Below are 24045 nucleotides of genomic sequence, written 5' to 3' on the forward strand. Positions count from 1 at the left end.
GCTAGATATATCATTCTTTCTAATGTCCTTTACCGAAGGGGTTATGATGGTCTTCTCCTTCGCTGTCTTAACGAATCAGAAATCCCCGTTGCTCTTGAAGAGGCACATTCAGGTGCCTGTGGGGGGCATTTTGGAGGCAAATCCTTGGTTCATAGATTGCTTCGTATGGGATACTATTGGCAAACTATGCAGAAGGATTCTTTTTCATTTGTTAAGAAATGTCATCAATGTCAACAACATAATAATCTGATTCATGCTCCTGCCCAAGAACTCCGTTCTCAAGTAGCTTCTTGGCCTTTTTCCGCATGGGGTTTGGATCTTATTGGTAAAATCTCTCCTCCTTCATCTCAAGGACACACCTTCATTATAACTGCAACAGATTACTTTATGAAGTGGGTAGAAGCTATTCCCCTTCGCTCTACCACTGCTGAAGTGATTTGTCAATTTCTTCTAGAAAATGTCATTTCTCGATTTGGGATACCTTCTACTATAATCTCAGATAATGGGACATCATTTAAGAACAAGGACGTGAGGAAATTCCTCAAGAAGTATCATATCAAACATCGATTTTCTACACCATACTATCCTCAGTCAAATGGTCAAGCCGAATCATCCAATAAAATAATCGAACAAATTCTTCGCAAAACCGTGAATAAGCATGGTAAGGATTGGAGTAACCAGCTAATCTATGCTCTTTGAGCCTACCGAACGAGTGTACGAATTGCTACGGGAACTTCTCCTTATAATCTTGTTTATGGTGTTGATGCTATTATGCCTTTAGAGCTAGAGATTCCATCACTTAGGGTTTCTCTCAAAGGTATAGTAGATGGCGACTCTTATAGAGAACAACGACTTCAACAACTTGAGATGCTTGATGAACAACGTATAAACACTCTTGAGCATATTCAAGCATATCACAAAACTCTACAACGAAGCTATAATGATAAGGTTATTCAACGTTCCTTCTCAGTAGGTGACTTAGTCCTTTATGAGAATCAGCGCAATGTGAATGCCTTACCTGCAGAAAAGGGAAAATTTAGTCCTAATTGGCTTGGACCATATATCGTTATTGAGGATTATGGATCAGGTGCTTACAAAATAGCGGATGTAGATGGTATGCCTCTTAAAGAACCTATAAATGCTATGCACTTGCGTAGATATTATGCTTAATTCTTCATTCCTTATTTATCTTCTTTTCAGTTCTTCAACATTGGGTAATATCTTAGTATCTCCTAATTAAAGCAAAATAGAATTAAATGTTATGATGTTTAATCTATATTGCTTCGTTCTTGACAAGCGTGTTTTCTTACTTCATAGTTTGTCTTGAATTCATTTATGTAAGTTGTAAAAGATTTACATTTCCATTATGCTAGCATATTATACAGTGTCTTTATGTGTTAAGTAGAATCGTATCATGTTGTGTTTAAGTTCAAAATTAAATCACGTTAGTTATATGATTCTTAGACTTAATGCATATTTCTTCCCTATCATCAATGTAGTACTTGATTAAATATTTAATTAAGTCACACATGTATCAATTTAATCATGGTGCATTGAGAAATCAATTACATGGAAATTAAATTCTGAACATACATGTACATTTACCAAATGTATTAGATTTAATCAAAGCAAAATATACATTGTTTTAAGCATTAAAGATAACACATTTGAGACAAAAGAGAAGCATGTATATATACATATATATATATGTGGATCGTATACAAATATAGGTCGCTATACATCCAAAATGTGACCTCTCCTACATAAAATCATCTCCTATCCCTAGGACTAGTGGCTAGAGAGTGTCGACTGGACGCTCCCTCCTGATCTAGCCGTGAAGGTGGACCCATGGGTGTGTAGCGCGATACAGACCGTGAGTGACTCCGAGGGGAACTCCTACGATCCCTATCCATAAGGATCGTGCGATAGGTGGTAGCCTCGGCCTGAGCTGCTGCTAGATCTCGCCGTGCCCGCTGAAGGTCCTCTGATAGGACTCTCTCTCTCTCCCTCCATATGTCTACCTGTACTCGGAATGGGGAAAACAAGTCCTCATGCCGACCCGCGTTCCCCTGAGGCCTATAGGCAATCTGTGAGGAACTGGGGATCTGTGCTATCGTGGAAATGTCTGTCACTGCCTGCTGAATCAGGGAATGCCACTCCTGCACATTAGCTGTGGCAGTAGAATAGATTTTTGTATTAGTACCATTCTATATCATCAAAACATTAATAATCAATTTAAACCTACTATACTTGGGTCTCCCTCATGCCAGTAGGGATCATGATACGATAGCATCTGTGATTGGGATCTACTAGGCTCCCCTCGCTCGACTAATGTGTGCATGATGGGTGTAGGCTGGACGGTACTAGGAATAGGTCTTCGTATCACCTCATGTTCCCCCTGTTGGGGAATAAGAGGAGGATCCAGAGCTATGGTATCATCCCCTGAATGGTGAGGAGCTGCATCTGACTCCTCCTCATCATCTCTATCCTCATCTGCATCCTCATCCTCATCTGCATCCTCGTTCTCCTCATCATCAGTTCTCTCCTCCTCGTACTCATCTCTATCTGTGTCCTCCTCCTCCTCGGCGCTGGGCTGATCGCCTGTAGGTGGATCAGGATCTCCCACCTCCTCATGACCCTCTCCCTCCTCTAGCTCCTCTAACTTGGATCCCTGGTCCTCATCTCGGTCTCCATGTCTCCATGAGCCTGGATGGCCTGTCGGGTGATCCGGTGGAAAGATAGGACCTGAATATGATCTCATAAACCATGAGACATACCTGCGCTATGCTCCAGGCTCTGCAGAATAGTTAGTGACTACATCCTGATCATAGTCTCGATGTCATCTATCGTCGGTCTCGCTACTGCTCTAGGTCTGGGAAGGACCCGTGAGTGTCGAGTATAGATGGGCACATCGGCTGGAACACACTGCTCTAGCCCGAACTGCCTCCATACTCGGTCAAAGTAGAAAGGGACTATGATGTGTGAATATCGTCCCTGCAGTAGGTGGTTCCTCTATAAGCATGCTAACTGTCTCTCCATCCCATCCCATCTGTGCATCCGCAGGTAAGGTCTCCACACTGTCACCTCGGCTGTCAGTCTATCAAAAATCACTCTCCAATATAACAGATCTCCAAATCTCCACTCGCTGGTAAGTGGATAAGCAAACACCCTAGGTCGCTCGCTAGCCGTACTCAACGGAAAGCCAACAGGCCTGGTGCATGTGAAGTGCTCTAAAATCCATACCTGCAGAAGTGTGCATGTCATCAAACTACAACCCTATCCAAATACATACTCCTCAAGGTCGTGATAGAGATGTGCAAGCATACTCTGACCCCAAGCATACACTCTCCTGTGTCTCTCCATTGCTCTAATGCACCATGTGAGACCCCCATGCATGTGTGTACCTCACCCATTAGGGCAGACGGCTAGTGCTATGATGGCGATCATAAGGCATCTCAGAAGGGGTACCTCCCCTGTAGGATGTAAGAGCCAGCTGACCATGATGCGACCTCTCGTCTCGCTCGGCATGACTCTCCCTATGCAATATACCTACTCTCTCTGATGATCCTCCGTTGACTGATCAGTCGCTCCTCTGATAGGAAGATGAAGTATACGGTACACATCCTCGAGTGTAACCGTCAGCTCCCCTACTGGAAGATGAAATGTGCATGTGTCAGGATCCCATCGCTCCATCAATGCCATCAGCATCGCAGGATGGAACCGAATGGCTGGCATGAGGATCACATACCATAATCCCACGATCGATAATGTGTCTCTCTCTGCCTGAGTCAGCCACGGAATCTGATCTCGCAAACTGCGAAGAATATGTCCCGCTGTATGCTCTCTCATGTACAGGAGGCCCTGCAACACAAAAACATAACCGTAATCAGTACTCGATCATCAAAATCGCTCATGCAAACTGTTGAACATCGTATGCTAACCCTGAAACCCCTCGCTAAGCCCTGATTGGGACCATGGCGCCCTGTCAGGGACCATGGCGCCCTGGTTAGGACCATGGCGCCCTGTCAGGGACCATGGTGCCCTGAGGGGACCATGGCGTCCTGTCAGGGACCATGGCGCCCTAGGGGGACCAGGGTGCCCCATAGGGACCATGGCGCCTTGGGGGGACCATGGCGCCCTGGGTGGGGCCCGGGTCAGCCTTCAGGGCCCGCAAACGATCATAGAAAAGTCAAAATGCGGAAAATCAAAAGTCAAATGTTCAGTCAACTCACCTCATCCAGTGGCTCGTCATCAATCACGGCCTGGCGTAGGATCTCAATCCTCGTGGGATGCTCCGGTCATCATGAAGGCATGATGATGGCTATGTGGGCTCCGCTGCAATGAACAGTATTCAGAAAACAACAAAGTGACAAATGCAAATGTCACTTTCAAGGTATATACTTTCATTTCTTTATCTTTACCTTTCAAACCCTAATTTTCCTCTATCACTCATTTCATCATAACTTGAGTTTGGGAGATGCGATTTTCGAACCGTTTGTTGCATAGGAATCGTATTTTCATTCCCTTACTCTCGGGTTGTTCCAAAGAGTGCTCTGATGAAGCCTATTTAGTGAACGTCCCTCATCAATACTCTCTTATACAATTTGTCGCAAGTAAACATGCTACCCTGTTTCACCTCCCTAATAAGCAAGTCGAAACAGGGGGGGCATATAGCTACTCACAAATTTCATCACTTTCTTTAGTAAGCATTAGGTGATTTTGTGATCTAACGTGTGTTTTGTAGGGTGCGGTTCCTAACTGTGTACTGCAGATACCGCTGGGGGCTTCGTTTGACAACTTATGGATATATCCTTTTTCAAATGATGTTTACTTTTCTGTACTTTAGCTTGCATATGCACGTAGTACTCATATGACCGCTAAAGTGGGGGCTAAATGTAGTGTCGTAAATTGTACGCACTTGCTAGGGTGGTACAATTTCACACCTAGTTTAGCACCCGCCTTGGTGCATTTTACATTTTGCATTGCATTGCTCCTTTAGCACTTAATTAATCAAATTAATTAGGTCTAAGGTCCTATTTCATCATCCTTCACATCATAAAGTCGGGCCCTTTCGTTAAAGTGTGCCCCTTTTCATGTTATTCCTCCAATACATCATCTAATCAAAAACCCTAATTAAGTCCTATTTCAAACTTGGGGGCTTGATTTCGGGGGTCAAAACATCTCGAAATCACCTGTAACTTCGGGATTCTCTCTAAAATCATCATATCTAACGGCCCTAAAAATTTGGTGAAAAGTTGTCGGGACCGTGGCGCCCGGAGTGCACATGGTCTCGGACATTTTTCCCAAAATTTTGGGAGCACGATCCAATCATAAAATAAAGCTTAACCCCAAGAAATTGGTGGGATATTCAATCTCTAGGTCGGCCAAAAGACGAAATTGCGACCTAGGGTTTCATACATAAGAGCTCTCTTTCTTCATTTGAAGGGATCGGAATTTTTTTTTTCAGGAACTTCATATGCAGTGAAAGAGCAGATCTTTGAAGACTTCAACAACTTTCAACATCCCTCTATCAAGCATTTATCAAATCCTTTCATCCATTTAGGGCTTGGAAGACATTGAAGAACAATAGGATATTACCGACTGAAGATTGGCTTGTACCTCTCCCTTGGGGGTTGGGTATGATTTCATGTTGTTTTCATGTCTTTGCATAAGCTTCAATATATCATTCATTCATGCTTTAGATCACTTTGCATCTTGATTTAGAGAATTTACATTATCATTTACAAGCAATTAGGGTTTACTTTCTAGGTTGCTCTAGTTTGCTTTCTTGCATTTTAGGACCTTGCACACATACTAGGTCTGCACACACAATACATTTTACAAAACAACTTGGCTATTCGTGGAGGTGGAAATCACCAAAGCAGGGGTTTGACTAAGGTAAAACCCTATATAGCTGCCCATACACCTTTTTTCAGATATCAGTGCAGGTTTCGGGACTCGGACGACGCCGCAGGGTACAGATCCGGAGAGAACAGGTCGAGACAACACTCTGCATCAAATTGCAGAGCAAAAGACTAGGACAGGGGCGCTGGGCGCCCTGGTCCTACTAGGACAGGGGCGCTGGGTGCCCTGGTCCCTGGGACAAAGGCGCTGGGCGCCCTAGTCCTCCGGACAGACAACATTTCCGACAGTTTCTGACAGTGTTCCAGAGTGCAAAACAGCAGTTTCTAGTGCAGTTTTCAGGACAGAATCAGGACAGTGGTGCCCGTGCCCCCGTCCCGAACATTTTCAGTCTGATTTTGACTCCGGGTACGCATTTGCATTCTTGTTTTATCCTTGTGTTTACAACTTTCCATTGTTTAAGTTCAATTCTGCAATCTTGTTGTTAGTTCATACTTGCATTTTAGGGTTAGGAATTGGACTTGCATAATCTTACCTTTCAAATACAACGAAGGAATAGAAATCCTAATAGGTAGCCCATGGCTCTCTCTTTCACAAAAAGAAGTAGCCAATTGTGCGATACCTCTAGGCTCTTTCGTATTCCGTAATGTGTGACAAGAGGTAGGATTAGGGCATGATAACCTAGTCTCGCTTTTTCCCCCACACAATACAGTAGCATTTTTTTGTTGTTGAAAGATGTTCAGTGATGGAATTGTTCACTATCTAATAGAATACCAGCAATATCCAGTTTTCAATCACATCATAGTTGCATATTTTACTCTTGCATATCATGCTTTTTAGTTTGTCTCCTTGTTATATACAACTTCAAGTTCTCTTCCTATATCATTAAGCCATTTACTCATTTGAGAAATGAATCTTCATATTAATACTATTTCAACAATATCCCCTTTTTAATCACATCATAGTTACATCTTCCACTGATGCATCTCGTGCTTCGAGTTTCTCTCCTTGTTATATAATGTTTCAAGTTCTCTACCTATGTGTGTGTATATATATATATACACACACAACACCATTTTTTTTGTTGAAAGATATTCAATGATGTAATTGTTCACTATATAGTAGAATATCAACAATATCCAATTTTCAATCACATCACAGTTCACTATCTTGTGCTTCTAGTTTCTCTCCTTGTTATATAATGTTTCAAGTTTTGTACCTATGTCTGTGTGTGTGTGTGTACACACACACACACATCATAGTTACATACTTATAACTCCTGCATGGATTTTTTGAGTTCAGTAGCTATATGGTTATTGCTATATAATGTTTCAAGTTTTGTACCTATGTCTGTGTGTCTATATATATATATATATATATGTAGACACCCAAAATTGTCATGTCTAATTAAATAAATATTTTATTTATTTAATTATCTAAACTTAATTCTTCTATTAATTAAATAAATCTTTATTTATTTAATTAATTCATTTATCCTCTTCTAGCCTTATTTCTCATTTAAATAAATATATTTATTTATTTAAATTATCCTTTTCCTAAATTAAATAAATATTTTTATTTATTTAATTGATCCCACTTCATCTATTAATTAAATAAATCTTTATTTATTTAATTAATTCATTAGCCTTTTCTACCCATGACACATGTCATTCATCTCTTAATTCATACACTACCTACCCCTTTCATTATTTTATTATTTCTTTTACCTACCCTCTAATCATAGCCAACCTCCTTTTACACCTCTCAATCTTATCCCTCCATTTCATATAGTGTCTTCTATATAAGGAGATGCTTCCTTCATTATCAAACCCTAATCATTCATTCTAATGGTTCTATGCATTCTAATCATCTTTTATGCACTTGACTACACTACGATCCTACTAGCAACCACATTTCGTTCTTTGTTGAGCTCTTGTGCACATAAATCTGAGAGCAAATATATCAAACAAGATCAATGGAGATAGGAAGAATGCAGATCAAAACCCTATTGGACATGTGATGGTATAATCTTTGTGATTTCGTTTGATTTGCATTGTCTTAGGTAATCTTCATATGTTATGGTGGATCTTTGTTGTTGTTAGGCTAGGGTTTTGTGGTTGAATTCATTTAGCCTTTCAATATTGTTATTGTTGTTATCCATTTTCACCATATACATTTTGGCACGCCCGGTGGGACTCTTGTCCCTTTTGCATTTAACATCCTTGTTGCAGATTTTGTATTTTGAAGTTGCACATCTGACGTTTTTGATGCATTTTGATATTTTTGCATCTGCGCACTTTCGGACCGCGTTTTTGATTTTCTGGCATGTCTACGACATCTGGAATCGTGTCTATGTTACTGGCAATATTTTATTTTGCAGGTTCCGGGAAAGCACATTTGTGTTATTTAGCCGTGTCTGTGGTGTTTTTAGCCGCGTCTGTGACCAGAAGCCGTGTTTGCATTCTGTAGTCGTGTCTGTGTCTCACAGAACCGCGTTTGTGTCACCAAGTCACATCTGTGTTAAGGGTAATCACATCTGTGTTCACCAATTTCAAATTTTGGGTTTTTATTGATTCAGTTTTCGGATTTTGCATTTAGGGTTTCAGATCTGGTTTATTTTGAGCTAACATTTTCAAATCTAGCTAACGAAATTGGTGCAGCTGGTCTTGAAAGCAAAATTGTTTGGTTGAAGGCCCCTATTTTCACAAAGTCTTTTGGATCTAAAATTTACCTAACTTGTGTGCTTGCAGGAAGGGGTGATTATTTCAAACAATCCAAACTACTAACAACTCTTTGTTGCAGGTCCTTGGCAAGGGTTTTTGGATTTTTATTGTGTGCCTTGTTTTCATAGACTAGAAAACACTTCAATTGGTGCACTAAAATTGAATCATTGTCTTTTGTGTCTTGAGCAATAGGCTCTTTTTGTTTAATCTTTAGAGGGCCTGTCTTCCCATGTGGTCATTAGGACTACTAGTGAGAAGAGAACGACCTAAGTGGTAGCGAGGAAAACCCACCTCTTCTGAACCACTATAAACAACTGTATTCATGGTGAAAACTATGGATAACGTGTGCTGATTAGTTTATATCGACACTATGTCTCCCCATAAACCCGTTTGATCAAATGTATTTGATTAGTTGTAGGGCGTAACCCCTACCGACTGGGAGCCTTCTGTATTTACAGAGCTGAAAGTGTCGCATGTATGGCCACACGAGCGGATGCCCTTACTAGCACCTTTTTGTTTTAGAAGCCCAAATCCTTCTAGTTGTTGAGGCAGGAGGTCGGACCTCTAGTAGCGGCCCACACACATATGGTTCTTAGTAGAGATACAAAGTTCACCACGGGGAGTTTTCGTGGGGACTGATGCTTGACTGACCCGAGAAGTGAGTACCAAGGGTGGAGCCAGTGAGGTCAAGCATCTAAGTATCCACGTTGAATAGCGTAGCCTTGGGGGTAAAACCCCATGTGGGATCAACAACTATTGTCTTGGCCAGCCATAAGAATTGTGCTTGACTTATGTTAAACATTCAAAACATTCAAGACCAAACAATAAAACATTGTGTCTTTTGTGTCTTCAAGTGTATGCAAAACATTTTTACATCAAACAACACACTTTTCTTGGAGTCATTTTGAGTCTAAACACTTGCAAAGCATTGAGTCCTCATCAACATTGTGTCCTCTTGTCACGAAAAACAGTCAAACAGTCAGATTTGGTCACAACAAAACAACTTCACAGATTGGAAAAAATTGCATAAATTTTACAGAAACGCGTCTTTGTCTGACATAATAGCGTCTGTGTTGTATAACCGCGTCTGTGAAGGGCAAAATCGCGTTTGTGTTCCCAGAATAAACATTACACTTTGCAAAAATCTCAGAAGCGCGTCTGTGTTAAATAGAGCCACGTCTGTGTCAGGAAACCACATCTGTGAAGTATACAGACGCGTCTGTGTCCAGAATTGAAAAACTGTTATAGTCCAGCAAACAAACATAGTCAGTTTCAGAATTCTTGAGCTTCCTAGGTCATTTCTCCAGGGTTCATCTAGCATTCAACCTATCTTTGGGTCTCACAAAGTCCATCATTGTTTCACATCTCACTTTACATTCACAATTGTCTAAACTTGAGTCAAAAGGTCACTTGCTTGTCCTCATCATACATTGTCAACACACTACATACAACAACATTTTGCTAAGTGGTCCCTCATCAAGGTTTCTTACCTTTGGGTCTCATTTGGTCTTACTTAGAGTAAAGGTCAACTTACCTCATCAAGAGAAACTATCCTCTCTTTGGAAGTCACACCTACTCTACTACATACATACTTGGTCTTACACTTTGGACATTGCAAGTACACCTCTGATTCATTTACATTCCATCCAACTCTTGGTCTTCCATACTTTTTCCATTTTTCATCTAGTCTCACACATCTCGGTCAATACCTAGTTCATGGTTGAAACCCGTCTTCAAAATCTAGGAGAGAAACTAAAGAGGCTCAAGAGTCCACAAACATGAGTTCTTATGAGTATGACAATGATATCTTTTTCAATTCTGACCATACTACATTACCTGACATGGATGCCTATAGAAACATTCCAAATTTTGAGAACATGGACACTACAAACAACAATGATGATATGGACAACTTTTCAGTACATTCACTAGATGTGGAAGAATCCATTATGAATCCCCATTTCAATCGATTGGTTGAGGAAATAATGAGGAGGGATAGACAATACTTCTTACAAATGATGGCACAAAGTGGAACCAAGATACCTCATGATTTTGACATGTCTCAAATAATGGAAAATCGACCTTTGCAACAACCTCACTCCAACATGGATCAAAGGAGACCTAATAGTGGAGGCAATAGAGGACCACATATGGTACCTAAATCACCATCATCTTTGTTTCAAAAACCAGAGGTCGCATACACACATGGTCAAGCATATGATGCTCACCTTCGCAAACCATTATGGAAGTCTTATGTAGAGAAATATGCTCAATCACATATCAATGCTAAGGATCAACCACCAAAGCAATTGGATATTCAAAGGCATGCTCAGAATTTGGACACAAGGAAACCCCATGTCAAATTTGGGGGCAACACATTAGAACATGACATGCCTGTAGAGTATGGTATACATGGACAAAATAGATATTTCATTCCTCAAAATGAATCTATACCAAGTGGTCCATATACGCAGCATCACTATAGACCTCCTCCATATGAACACGTGTATGATCAATATCATCGATATATGCAACATGCTCCTCCTCCTATTGGTACCTCGAGCATGGGGTATGGTCCAAGAAGTCGATCTCCACCTAAGAGCAATTTGGAGCAACAAATCAAGGACTTACAAAAGAAAATGGAGGACATAAATACACCAAAACCAACATACACAATGAGAGACATATGTCCTTATCCATTTGACAAGAGCATTCCAATGCCTCCATTTCCTACACACTTTGTGATGCCTAAGTTTGATAGGTATAGAGGAAAAGGGGATCCTAAGGCACACATAAGACAGTTTTTCATAGCTTGCATTGAGGTAGCAGCAGAAGAGACATATTTGATGAGATTATTCCCACAAAGCCTAGGTGATCAAGCTATGGAATGGTTCTCTAAACTCCCACCTGCTATTAAGTCATGAGGTGATCTAGCAGAGGCATTTATTCAACATTTCTCCCACAACATAGAGACAAACATATCAGTCACTACTTTGTGCAATACCAAGCAAAAAGAGGGAGAGTCTTTTGCATCATTTTCATTTTTACAAAGATGGAGGAATCTAGCCAACAGATGCTCTTGTGAAATTCCACAAAAACAAATGGTAGAAATGTTCACCCAGAATTTTAACAAAGACATTGGCTATGATCTAAGGAAAGCTTGTTTGTCCACCTTCAAGGACGTCATTGAAAAAGGCTTAGCAACAGAGAAGGTCCTAATTGAACAAGGAGTCATTAAGATATTCAAGGAAAACAAAGATGACTTTAAAGGAAAAGACAAGCCAAGATTTTGCAATAAAAACAAGAACACAGTCAATGATGGTGTTGTTGATGCCAATACAGTGTGACCCAAATTCATTTTTTCGGGATCAAGTTCTACAAACAATCAAGTGAATACTCAAACAACTTCTAGATCACGAAGGAAGTACACCCCATTGGAAGAACCACTTGAGTTGGTTTTCAAAAAGTTAGTGGCAAACAAGGTGATCACAATTCCAGATTTCCCGCCATATGAACCAAAGGTCAAACCAAATTGGTGGAATGATGATGAGTATTGTGAATTTCATAAGAGCAAGGGTCATAAAACAGGAAATTGTCATCGACTGAAGAACATCATACAAGATCTCATTGATAGAGGTGACATTGAGATTGAAGGACATTCCTCCAATCAAGAACATGAGATGTTTAAGGAACCATTCCCAAAACATGACAAGGGAAAAGCTAAAGCCATAGAGGATCAAACCAACTATACCAGAGCATCTTATAACTATGATTCAACTATCAATCATATCTTGATGGACAATTATGTCTCTACCATTATCATCAAGGACAAAACAAGTGAGAATTCTACCCAAAGACCCAAGATTGTCCTAAAAGGCATTGGATCCTCTTCCAAACCTACCTCTAAATGTAATGTCACTACTCGTTGAGGTAAGTTCACTTTGCAAGGTTCTCCAGCTAAAAACATTGCTTCTTCATCAACCAAAGCTGAGTATGACCTTGTAGAATAGTTAGGGAAGACACCCGCACTCATCTCTATCTGAATGTGGACCAGTTTCAAGCCATGGTGGGATACCTTTCCATTCCACACTCCCTTACTTTCACAGAAGCCGACGACGCCTCCGTGAGCCAACCACATAATGCACCACTACACATTGAAGCATTCATACACAAACATAGAATCAAATGAGTCCTGATAGATGGAGGAGCAGGTCTAAACATTTGTACATTGAGCACTATTAAACAATTGGGATATTCTGACAAAGCTGTGAATTCTACAAACAAAATTACTATCAAAGCATATGATGATGAAGAGCGTTCATCCAAAGGCACAGTCACCTTACCTCTCAGAGTTGGACCGATTACAAAGGATGTGGTTTGTCAAGTCCTAAACCTTGATCTCACATACAACATACTTTTGGGACGTCCTTGGATTCATGAGATGAGTGCAGTCCCATCTACATATCATCGATGTATCAAGTTTCCACACAATGGAGTTGAAGTGACCATCAAAGCTGACCCAAATCCATTCATATATTGCAATAATCTACAACCTAGATTAGAAATAACAATACCTTTCAATTGAGAGGCTATTCCTTCATCGGCATATGTGGATCTAGAATCTTTGAAAGCTTCTACATCAAAACAAGCAGAGATCAAAGAAAAGTTCAAGATTAAAGACATGGGATGTGGTGAGTATATCTTTCATGTTGATCAACTCCCACTATCTCCTAACACATTTTGTCGACAGGAACAATCTACAAGCAATTTGCAATGCCAAGGAATTGGGTGTGAACCACCTAGTGTTGTGGCTACTGAGTCTGAATGCAAATCTCCTCCAGTGGTGCAAGCACCTCTTGATATCAATAGTCCTAAGAGTGGTTCCAACAAAGAATCTATTGAGCATATCGCCAGCCCTCTTGAGAGCTCACATAGCCTTATCATTTCATCCACTCCTTCCATTTCCAGACCTCTCCCAGACTTGGATCAACAAGAATTACAAAAGCCCTTACCCATTGGGGATCAAAAATCAAGCTTTGAAAAGAAAAATCTAAAAGTCAAAAATAAGGAAAAGTCCTTTAATCCAAATCAAAATCAAAAGTTATTGGACTCTGCAAAAATCAAAGTCAAGGATAAAAATCCTATGAAGCAAAAAGAGAAAGAGATGATCTCCCCTAATATCAAAATAACTGGGGGCAAAAGTTTGAAAATTTCAAGCCAAAAAGCATACTTGTTGATCCTAAGTCTCCATCATGCTATCCTACTTTCACTTCTTTTCGCAATCATAAGCCTTCATCACTCATCTACTTGTTCCACACATCCTTTTCCTTCTGGTGATACATCGTGGACCTTTAATGGAGCTTCCTTGAAGGACTTTGTTATCAGGGATGCCCAAACTTCTTTAGGTGACATGCATACAGGCCTGTGTAGTCCACACACTAGTAATTCTATATCAGTTCCTTCATCGAGGAAGACATTCAATCAAGCTACACATCATTCAGTGAAGGAACAATGCAACTACAATCACAAGGTAAAGCCTCACACATTTGAGGTAGGTGACTTGGTTCTCAGAGAAAATCCCCAAAATCAGCAAGACAGAGAGAAGAAGGGCAAGTTCGAACCAAATTGGCTTGGTCCTTATGTCATTACAGTAGCATATGGATCTAGGGCATATCAGCTCTCAACTATAGAAGTTGAACCTTTGGAGGATCCTATCAATAGCATGCACCTTCGCAGGTTCTACACATAGCTCTTTGGAATATCCTAATTCAAAAAATACAAAAAAAATCAAAAATTTCAAAAATACAAAAAAAATCAAAAAATTCAAAAATACAAAAAAAACTATAAAACAAAAAAAATCGTTACTTGGTGAAAACCTGGCAAACAAGCGCCTTGTGACACAAAAAACATTGAAAAATAAAAAAAGTAAAGAGAAATAATTTCGTCCAACGGTGAAAACCACTTCGGTGGTGCCCTGGGCAAGTACCGTGGTGAAAACTGGGTCACCAACGCCATTTGTAGAGACATTGCTTCTCCCTCCTTCAGGATTCACTTTCATCCTTTCACTTTGCACACACTCACAACCTATTCGTTCATAATAAACTTACCCATTCCCATCATGGCTTGTTATTGATCTACCCAAGATTGGTTAGCCATTCATAATAAACCTCCCTTTTCAACCCTTTCCATCCATAATAAATCAGATCCTATATGTGGCTAAGGAAAATCCTACATCTAGTGATGGGTGTAGAACTGACAACATCACATGTTTCGAGGAGTACAGTTTCTTCCAGCTTCCTTCAGTCTATCTGCACACAATCCGCAATAAAGCAACATTTGCATCACAGATCCGCAATAAAGTTTCGTCTTCTTCGCAATAAAGTATCAGTTTCATGGATTTAGTCAGTTTCAGATGAGACACAATAGCAACAATGGGCTTCAACAAATCAAATCTTTTAACAGAGTCAGACAACATTATGGTTAAGTTCTATCTATCCTTTCTGTGAAAGTAAACATTGTGACCACAATCAAATAAGACTTATACAAGTGACAAGAGACACTAAATTTGAGGACTATAGTGGATGTTGGTGTTGAGTCTTGGTTTTATTTTGATTTCATCTTTTTTGGTGACATATCTTTTAGCTTTTCCAAGACGTCTCTGACTAGAGATTCTATCTCCAGGATGTCTTTGACTAGAAAGGCAAGGATGGGGTATTATCACCTATTTGTATTTGTTGTCTCTGGATTGTCTCTTAGTAATGCTATGACTTGTCCAAGGATATGAGGACATTGTGAGTCTAGTATGAACTAGGGCATTCCTTGTTTGTGACTGTCTTATCTCCATGCAAATAGGTACAATGACTTTCTGGGTCAAACATATGCCTCGATTGTCATAACCTACTTGCCATAATAAAGCTCAATGATGATAACGCACAAGAAGCTCTTTCACTTTCATATCTTCTATCTTTCATCCCCCTTTCTTGATTGACTTCCATCGTCCTTCTCAAGTCCGCGTAGCCTACTATCGCATGATTGAGTATAATGACACACCAAAACATTTGCATTTCATGTAGTTGCACCTACATTACCACATATAAGCATTTCATACGTACATATAGATATCACAACTGCATCACATCCTGCACACAACACCTGTTAGCACAGTAATCATTTGCATTATCATATTCATCTACATTACATACATTCATATTTGCATCATGCATACACATATAAAACATAAAAGAACAAAAAAATAAATATTGCATTGCATCATGTACATATTTGCATCCATATCATAAGCATCACATAAGAACATCTCATCACATAGGTACAAATGCATATAGCTGCCAAAAAAATGAATCATCTCATATATATATAAAGTGTCATGATACAATGATGTCAAAATCATATGGCTACAATCACTTGAAGGTGTCTACATCATCATACAAAAATGGTACAATACTGATACATAGGGATCCCTCTATGGCTATGATGAAATCCCTCCCTTGGAGCCGCCTGGCCTCGATGGAATCTGAGCCCCTGAAGGACCCACCCCAGGATCATCTCGCCTGTCCCCTCTATCTGGTGGTGGTGGAGCACCCATAACCCCACCACTCGATGCCTATCTCCTCCGACTCCCTCCCGTAGCTGTCATTGTACGCGATGGTCTATGGAAGCTCCTCGCCCGCTAATTCACTGGCACTGCACCATAATAGAGATCTCGCCAGTAGGCAATCTCCTCCCCTGCTCGCAGGACATAAGCATATCCTGCCCCTGTGTCCTCCGCTGCCTGTCTCTCCTCTCCACCCTCCCTCCGTGGTGCAACCCTCCTCTCTCCAACTTCTCCCCTCTTCCTCCATCGGCCTCTACCCCCATCACCTCCACCATCATGATCATCCCCACCACCATCTCCATCTAATGGCTCTCCTGGATCCGTCAGGCGTGGGAATGGATGCTCTGCCTAGTATGCTGTGTACTCAGCATCCATGCCGGCATCCTCAATCTCTGGCCACATGTCCCAGGGTAGGGGCATCATCTCTACCAGCTGCGTAACTACCTGATCATATGACAATAGGGGCCCAAACTGTGCCTAATCTCTAACAGTCCGTGCATACATACCTGAGCCTCGGGGCATCCTCTAGATCTTGCCAAACTGTCGGCCAACCCTATCCACTAGCTACCTCTCCAGCACATAGGGAATCCGCCCAATCAGGTACCTACTCTGAAAAGTGTAGGGAAGCTCCACTACATCCTCCTCCCACTGCTCGCATCCCAGGTATGGTCTCCATATGACCATGTCAATGTCATCTATCACTCGTTGCCAATGCTCCAACCTGCCTATCCGTGGTTGCGACATGATCATATCATACAAGTGAACAAAACTATGTCCATGACCCTTGCCTCTGAAGTGTATCAGCCTCGTCACTGGCAGATGCTCATAAGCCCACACCTGCAGCAATGTCACCCCACAGCCCAATCCCATTGATCCGTGGTACATGAACTGATGCAGCTCATAGTAGAGGTGTGCCAGCACACACGGTCCCCAAGCATATCTGGTGTGTTGTGTCACCAGTGTCTCCAGTGCTCCTCCCCAACCCACAGCCAACCCCTATGTCACCCTATCCGGACACAAGAACCCACTGATCGCTCCTCCTACCACTACTGACAGCGCTAGCCCTATGGCTGTCATAGTGTCCCACGCCACATGTCCTACCCTCATCTCTAGTCCTGGGTTCTGGAATACTCATCTTAGGGCCTCCCTATCTCCATCTCAATCATATGGGATCAGCTCCCCATCGATCGGTATCCATAGAATCCTATATACATCCTCCAGGGTGACTGTCATCTCCCCCATCGACAAATGAAATGTACATGTCTCGGAGTGCCATCTCTCTGCCAGCGCAATCAACAGTCCCATGTTTGCCCAAAACTCAGGCACATATAGAACATGTCTCAATCCCATCTCCTCAATAGCTGCTCAGTCCTCGAAGGTCAGCTCAGGTCGCAACCTCTGAGTCAACGGGAATCTCTCCCATGACTCCAGCATAGGCAAATACTTCTGCAGTCAAGCAAATCACTCATGTCAGTCATAGTGGCATTCCCTATTTATCACAAAATGCTACTTTTTATCTAAATGCATATGGCTATCTATCTTAGTGACACTCACTGTTCATCACAAAGTGTTGCTTTTATCTCTAGTGACACTCACTGTTCATCACAAAGTGTTGCTATTTATCCTAGTAGTACTCCCTGTTCATCACAAAGTACTACGTGTGTGGCACTCCCTGTTCATCACAAAGTGTTGCTCACATTTGCACTCCCTGTTCATCACAAAGTGCTACTCATATTTTAGTACTCCTTGTTCATCATAAAGTACTCTATCTTGGTACTCACTGTTCATCACAAAGTGCCTTGATCTATCCTAGTCTTCCTAGAGGACCTGCTTGAGTGTATCCTCTCAACAGCTTATCCAATCGACAGTGTATGTTCATCACAGAACTGTCGATTTGACCTAGAAGACCAAAACTTCACACAAATGCACTTTCCTAACATAAATGCGCCTAGCGAGCACATACGTGCCTGGCACCAACGCAAACGCGCCTGGACGTTTTTGACATTTTTCGGACCCTAACCCAGAGTGCATTTATTACCCTATCTAGCATGCATTAATGACAACAATAAATGCGTCAATGTATGAGGAGGTTTGGTGGTACTTACCGGCTCTCCTGCCTCAGCTGGCCTTTGAAATCAGCGAACGCGGTTGAATCTGTGAACAAAGGCCATCACTGTTGACTGCTGCTGCTCTATTTTCACTCTGCACTCTACTCTTGTGGATGTGTAGATGACAATGAGGATGTATTTTTCCCTGTGGTCTATCTTATAGACTACCCCTAGCCCTCGTTTCCCAAGTCAGTCTTCATTATCCCGTGACTCTATCACTTTATCTGGTAAGTCCATTCTAGCCTTTCTTTCTTATTGAGAGATTGTCTGCAATCTTTTCAGACATTTTCATCCAATCTCTCGAGGGGGCATATCATTCCCATCTTGGGGCAAATTTGTATCAGTTCATCTTATCTTCTTTGAAACAACGCAACAAGCCGCATTGTCTCAAAGAGGGGCAAAATGTAGACACCCAAAATTGTCATGTCTAATTAAATAAATATTTTATTTATTTAATTATCTAAGCTTAATTCTTCTATTAATTAAATAAATCTTTATTTATTTAATTAATTCATTTATCCTCTTCTAGACTTATTTCTCATTTAAATAAATATATTTATTTATTTAAATTATCCTTTTCCTAAATTAAATAAATATTTTTATTTATTTAATTGATCCCACTTCTTTTATTAATTAAATAAATCTTTATTTATTTAATTAATTCATTAGCCTTTTCTACCCATGACACATGTCATTCATCTCTTAATTCATACACTACCTACCCCTTTCATTATTTTATTATTTCTTTTACCTACCCTCTAATCATAGCCGACCTCCTTTTACACCTCTCAATCTTATCCCTCCATTTCATATAGTGTCTTCTATATAAGGAGATGCTTCCTTCATTATCAAACCCTAATCATTCATTCTAATGGTTCTATGCATTCTAATCATCTTTTATGCACTTGACTACACTACGATCCTACTAGCAACCACATTCCATTCTTTGTTGAGCTCTTGTGCACATAAATTTGAGAGCAAATATATCAAACAAGATCAATGGAGATAGGAAGAATGGAGATCAAAACCCTATTGGACATGTGATGGTATAATCTTTCTGATTTTGTTTGATTTGCATTGTCTTAGGTAATCTTCATATGTTATGGTGGATCTTTGTTGTTGTTAGGCTAGGGTTTTGTGGTTGAATTCATTTAGCCTTTCAATATTGTTATTGTTGTTATCCATTTTCACCATATACAATACACACACACACACACGCATCACAATTACATACTTACAACTCCTACATGGTTTTTTTGAGTTATCTGGCTATATGGTTATTGTCTATATTATCATGCAGAAATAAATAGAGACACAATACCATTTTATTTTGTTGAAAGATGTTCAATGATGAGTTATAGAAATAGATTTGTTTTTCATCATTTCTCTCAATGCCATTGAGGGTTTCATTTCAATGATCTGTCTCTCTATATATATTTATACGGTGTCATTTATTTTTTGTTGAAAGATGTGTAATGATGAAATTGTTCACTATCTAATAGAATATCAGCAATATCTAGTTTTCAATCACATCACAGTTACATATTTTACTCTTGCATCTCATGCTTTTAGTTTGTCTCCTTGTTATATACAGTTTCAAGTTCACTGCCTATATGGTTATTGTTTATATATATGTATACACATACATATATACATATATATGTATATGTATATATACATGTGTACATGTATGTACATATACATGTATATGTATATATGAAGAAACAAACAATAGCATAATATTTTCTATAACGATGGTTGATGCGAGTTCTCTGGCTATATGGTTATTTTTTATAGATATCTTTATATGTATATGGACAATAACCATATAGCCATAGAACTTGCTATAATCAACAATAGTTTCCTTATTCAAGGGCGGTCATTCAGATTGGTACACATTGAATAACTAAATTGCTTCAACAGTCAATGTTAAATGTTATAAATCTCTCAATTTAAATTATACTATTTTCAGTAAACCAACATTTCTTTCAGTATAGTCACTATAAATAATATTAACAACCATATTGGATGTCCAATGATGGTTTATACTCCTTCGTAGCTGCATTATGCTTTGTATATTGACGATTTCTTTGTATGCGGTTTATAGTTTCATTTCAATGCTCTCTTACAGTTTAGTGTGCCTATATGTTTGTCGTCCAAACACACACGCATACATATATGGTTATTGTCCATACACACATACATACACACATATACATGTGTGTGTGTGTGTAGAATAAAACTGAACAATTCGAAGCAATGGAGGTCTGCATATTCAATATGACATGAATGATTGTTTCCCACAAAAATTCAAATTAGAAAATTGCTAGCTGCCACAATTGAATGCATTGCACATTAGAATTATATTATAAGACAAAATTTTCCATGTCACTTTGATTACAATCCAATTCATTGCATATTTTTGAGTTCTGCAAATTCCCTTTGCACATTCCTTAGGTAACAATTTATTTGCAATATGTATGTACGTTATACATATGCATATGCATATGTATGTATATGTGCATATGTGCAATTCTATGTACATGTGCATATGTATGTAGCTGGATATGTATATGTATGTACTTATGCATTCAATAATGTATGGATGATTTGTTGTTACAATATTACGCTACCCTTGATTATTGTTGTTTTTTGCAGGCATGCTAGAGCATCGAGGGAAGAAACATACTTGTGGAAGATCATCATATCAATGTAAATGTGTTTATTAACACACTTAAATTCTTTGGAGATTATGCCTTTAATTCTTACATTTTATATTAATTTATGTAGATATCTTAAGTAGTTATGCATTTCTTATTAAATGTGTTTCTTAACACACCTTAGTTTGTTTCACATTTTGTTGTGATTGTTATGGCAGGCAATGATCTAGGATTCACTATGTCAAAGACAACAAGCATTCCTCTTAGGTAAAGTCCATATGACTTTACTTTGGCAATGATCTAGTAGACAATGCAATTTGTAAATCGTTTATGTTTCAATTTCTGAATTGTTTGTGTTTCAATTTGTTTAAATTTCTTACTTAGTTCATATGTTTCAATCTTCTCTTTGTTGGAATTGTACTTTCGCAATGATCTAGTAGACAATGCAATTTCTGATTTGTTTATGTTTCAATTTCAAAATTTTGTTCTTTTTCAATTTGTTTAAATTCCTCACTTAGTTCATATGTTTCAATCTTCTCTTTTTTTGATCTGTACTTTGGCAATGATCTAGTAGACAATGCAATTTCTCATTTGTTTATGTTTCAATTTTTGAATCATTTGTGTTTCAATTTATTTAAATTCCTCGCTTAGTTCATATTAATGCAAGAAACACACTTAGTTCATTTTGATCAAAAGGAAGTGCCCTATTGGAGAAAAAGATCTAGACAAAGAATTGTCTTATATTGCCTTAAAAGATGTCTTGTTAGATACTACCAAGAAGGATAACTTGGCAGCTAACATGATATCTTGTAAGGCAGTAGAAAATAGTTCTTTGTCTAGTGCCTTTTTACAAATGGGACACTTCCTTTTATAATTTCGATGCAATGACCTAGTAGACATATTACACATTGCAATTTATATATGATGACTACAATTTGAATACTTATAATATGATGAGTGCAACTTGAATATTTATAAGTGTTCAAATTTCTCACTATCAAAAGAGGACATATCAATGGCATCTGAATAATCAAATGACATTGATATGGCCTTTTTGATAGTGAGTAATTTGAACACTTATGTGGCCTTTTTTGATAGTGAGAAATATACGAGATCAATTCAACTGATATATGAGAAATATCACATCACAAAAAAAAAGCATATGAGATTTACAACAACACCATCAATTCATTGGAATATCCATCCGAGATATCTGAAAACAACAAAGTTCTGAACACATTAAAAAATATGGCAGTATGTCATTCTATAATCACATCATAGTTATATCGAAACTCAAAATCTGCTCTTTGGAGGGCTCACAAAATATAATTCATCATACTCGATCAATTCTCCATTTGGGTATTAAATGGAGGAGGTGTGACAAATCCAACCCCAACAGACTGTGGCCTACTAGGGTCTGGCACAACAAAATTGTTTTCTTCGCTGGGAGGGGTTTGTAAGAAACTTGCTATTTGAACAAGGAATGCCTGGTTTACACCTGAAGTAAGTTGCATGGTGTCTGAGGATCCAGGTGTAGTCCCAACTTGCATAGTATTAATAGCTGCAAAGGTTGGGGACAAGAGGTTCATCATTTCCATGAGAATTGGGTGTCGGATGGGTAGAGGTTTTGCGACTGTGGCCACATCTTTTGTCCTCTTCGCATGCTTGGCTGCCTTTTCAGCTTTCATCCTCTCCTTCTCAAGCTTTGCTTCTGCATCTTTCTTTGCCTTGTCTTGTCTTGGAATGAACTTGTCTTGGGAATCTTGCAATTTTTTGGCTTGTTTTTCCACCCTCATAGCCTCCTTTTCTATCTCTTCTGCTTCACATTGTGCCTTCCTCTATCTCATCTATTCTTTCTTTCACTCTGCCAATTCCTCTTCTCTTTTCCTTTCAACCTCTTTGTCTTTTTCCCTTTGAATGTACTCATCATATGTCAAGATCTGTGACTGGCTACTAAGACGTTGAACCCCTTTCTTACCTCCATGTGAAGATTGATTCATTCTCTGCACTAGAAGTCTTAAGAATTTGCTGATTTGCCTTGGCACAAACTCAGGTTCATCTTCACTTATGTGAACTTCATCTTCACCATCAGCACCATCTTGCTGCTCCCAGTTGACTGCATTGGTGAAGTAATGAATGACATCGGCTGGATCAATTTCTGGTAGACTTGGCATGGAAAGTGTTACATCATCACAGTTGGCTACTTCTTGGGTGCACTCTGGAATGTTAGCTTGTGTTGGCAAAGATATGCCTGTTGATGTATTTTCAAAACCCTCATTTGGCTACTGATTTGTGGGGGCAGACCTACTTCGGCAGTTTTTGGTGTCAAACTTGTACCCTCAATAGTTGCGTGTGTTCCGCTATGGAGCTCTACAAAATATTGAATCTGTTCCTCATTATAACCTACCAATCGGAAGCACGCTTCCGCTGCCATATACTCTGGTTCTTCATCCCTTGAAGCGGCATCATGTTCTGTTCCAACCTCAAATGCCTCACTTGGTCTCATGTCATTCTATAATACATTTCAATTAAGTGGCCAAATCCCTGTCCTACGGAAGCCATTGATTATATTAGTCAATGTCAATGCTTGGGCAAAGGCCTTGCTTGCAAGAGTTGCCAACTCTTCCCTTCCAATTTCAATTTGTGGGAACTTAGACATCCATATACTCCTTTGCTATTTGAAATAATTTTTGAAAGGTGAGAATACAAAGACATGAAGTGGCTGCAATTTGTGGCTTGTATGAGTCAAAAGGGTTACCAAGTCTTTACCTATCCGCCTTGCTTCTTCAATTGTCTTGAATACTATATGGCTGCCATGACCATCGAAGATCAGTAGGGCCCTATGTGAGGGTGAAACTCCACTAGGGGTTGAATGTGCAAAATGTTCCAACCAATTTAAGAACAACTCCTTCATCATCCATGCATGCTATTGGACTGCCATGCATGCTCCTGGCTCACAGCTTGCTATGTAGTTTCAGATATGCCTCTTATATTTGAACAAATAAAATCCAAGAATGTTGAAACCACATGAACTAACACATGCCAAAACAGTGATCCACTCTCTACTCTTTGAAATTAGG

This window comes from Cryptomeria japonica, chromosome 5 (assembly GCF_030272615.1).
Source record: "Cryptomeria japonica chromosome 5, Sugi_1.0, whole genome shotgun sequence".
NCBI lineage: Eukaryota > Viridiplantae > Streptophyta > Pinopsida > Cupressales > Cupressaceae > Cryptomeria > Cryptomeria japonica.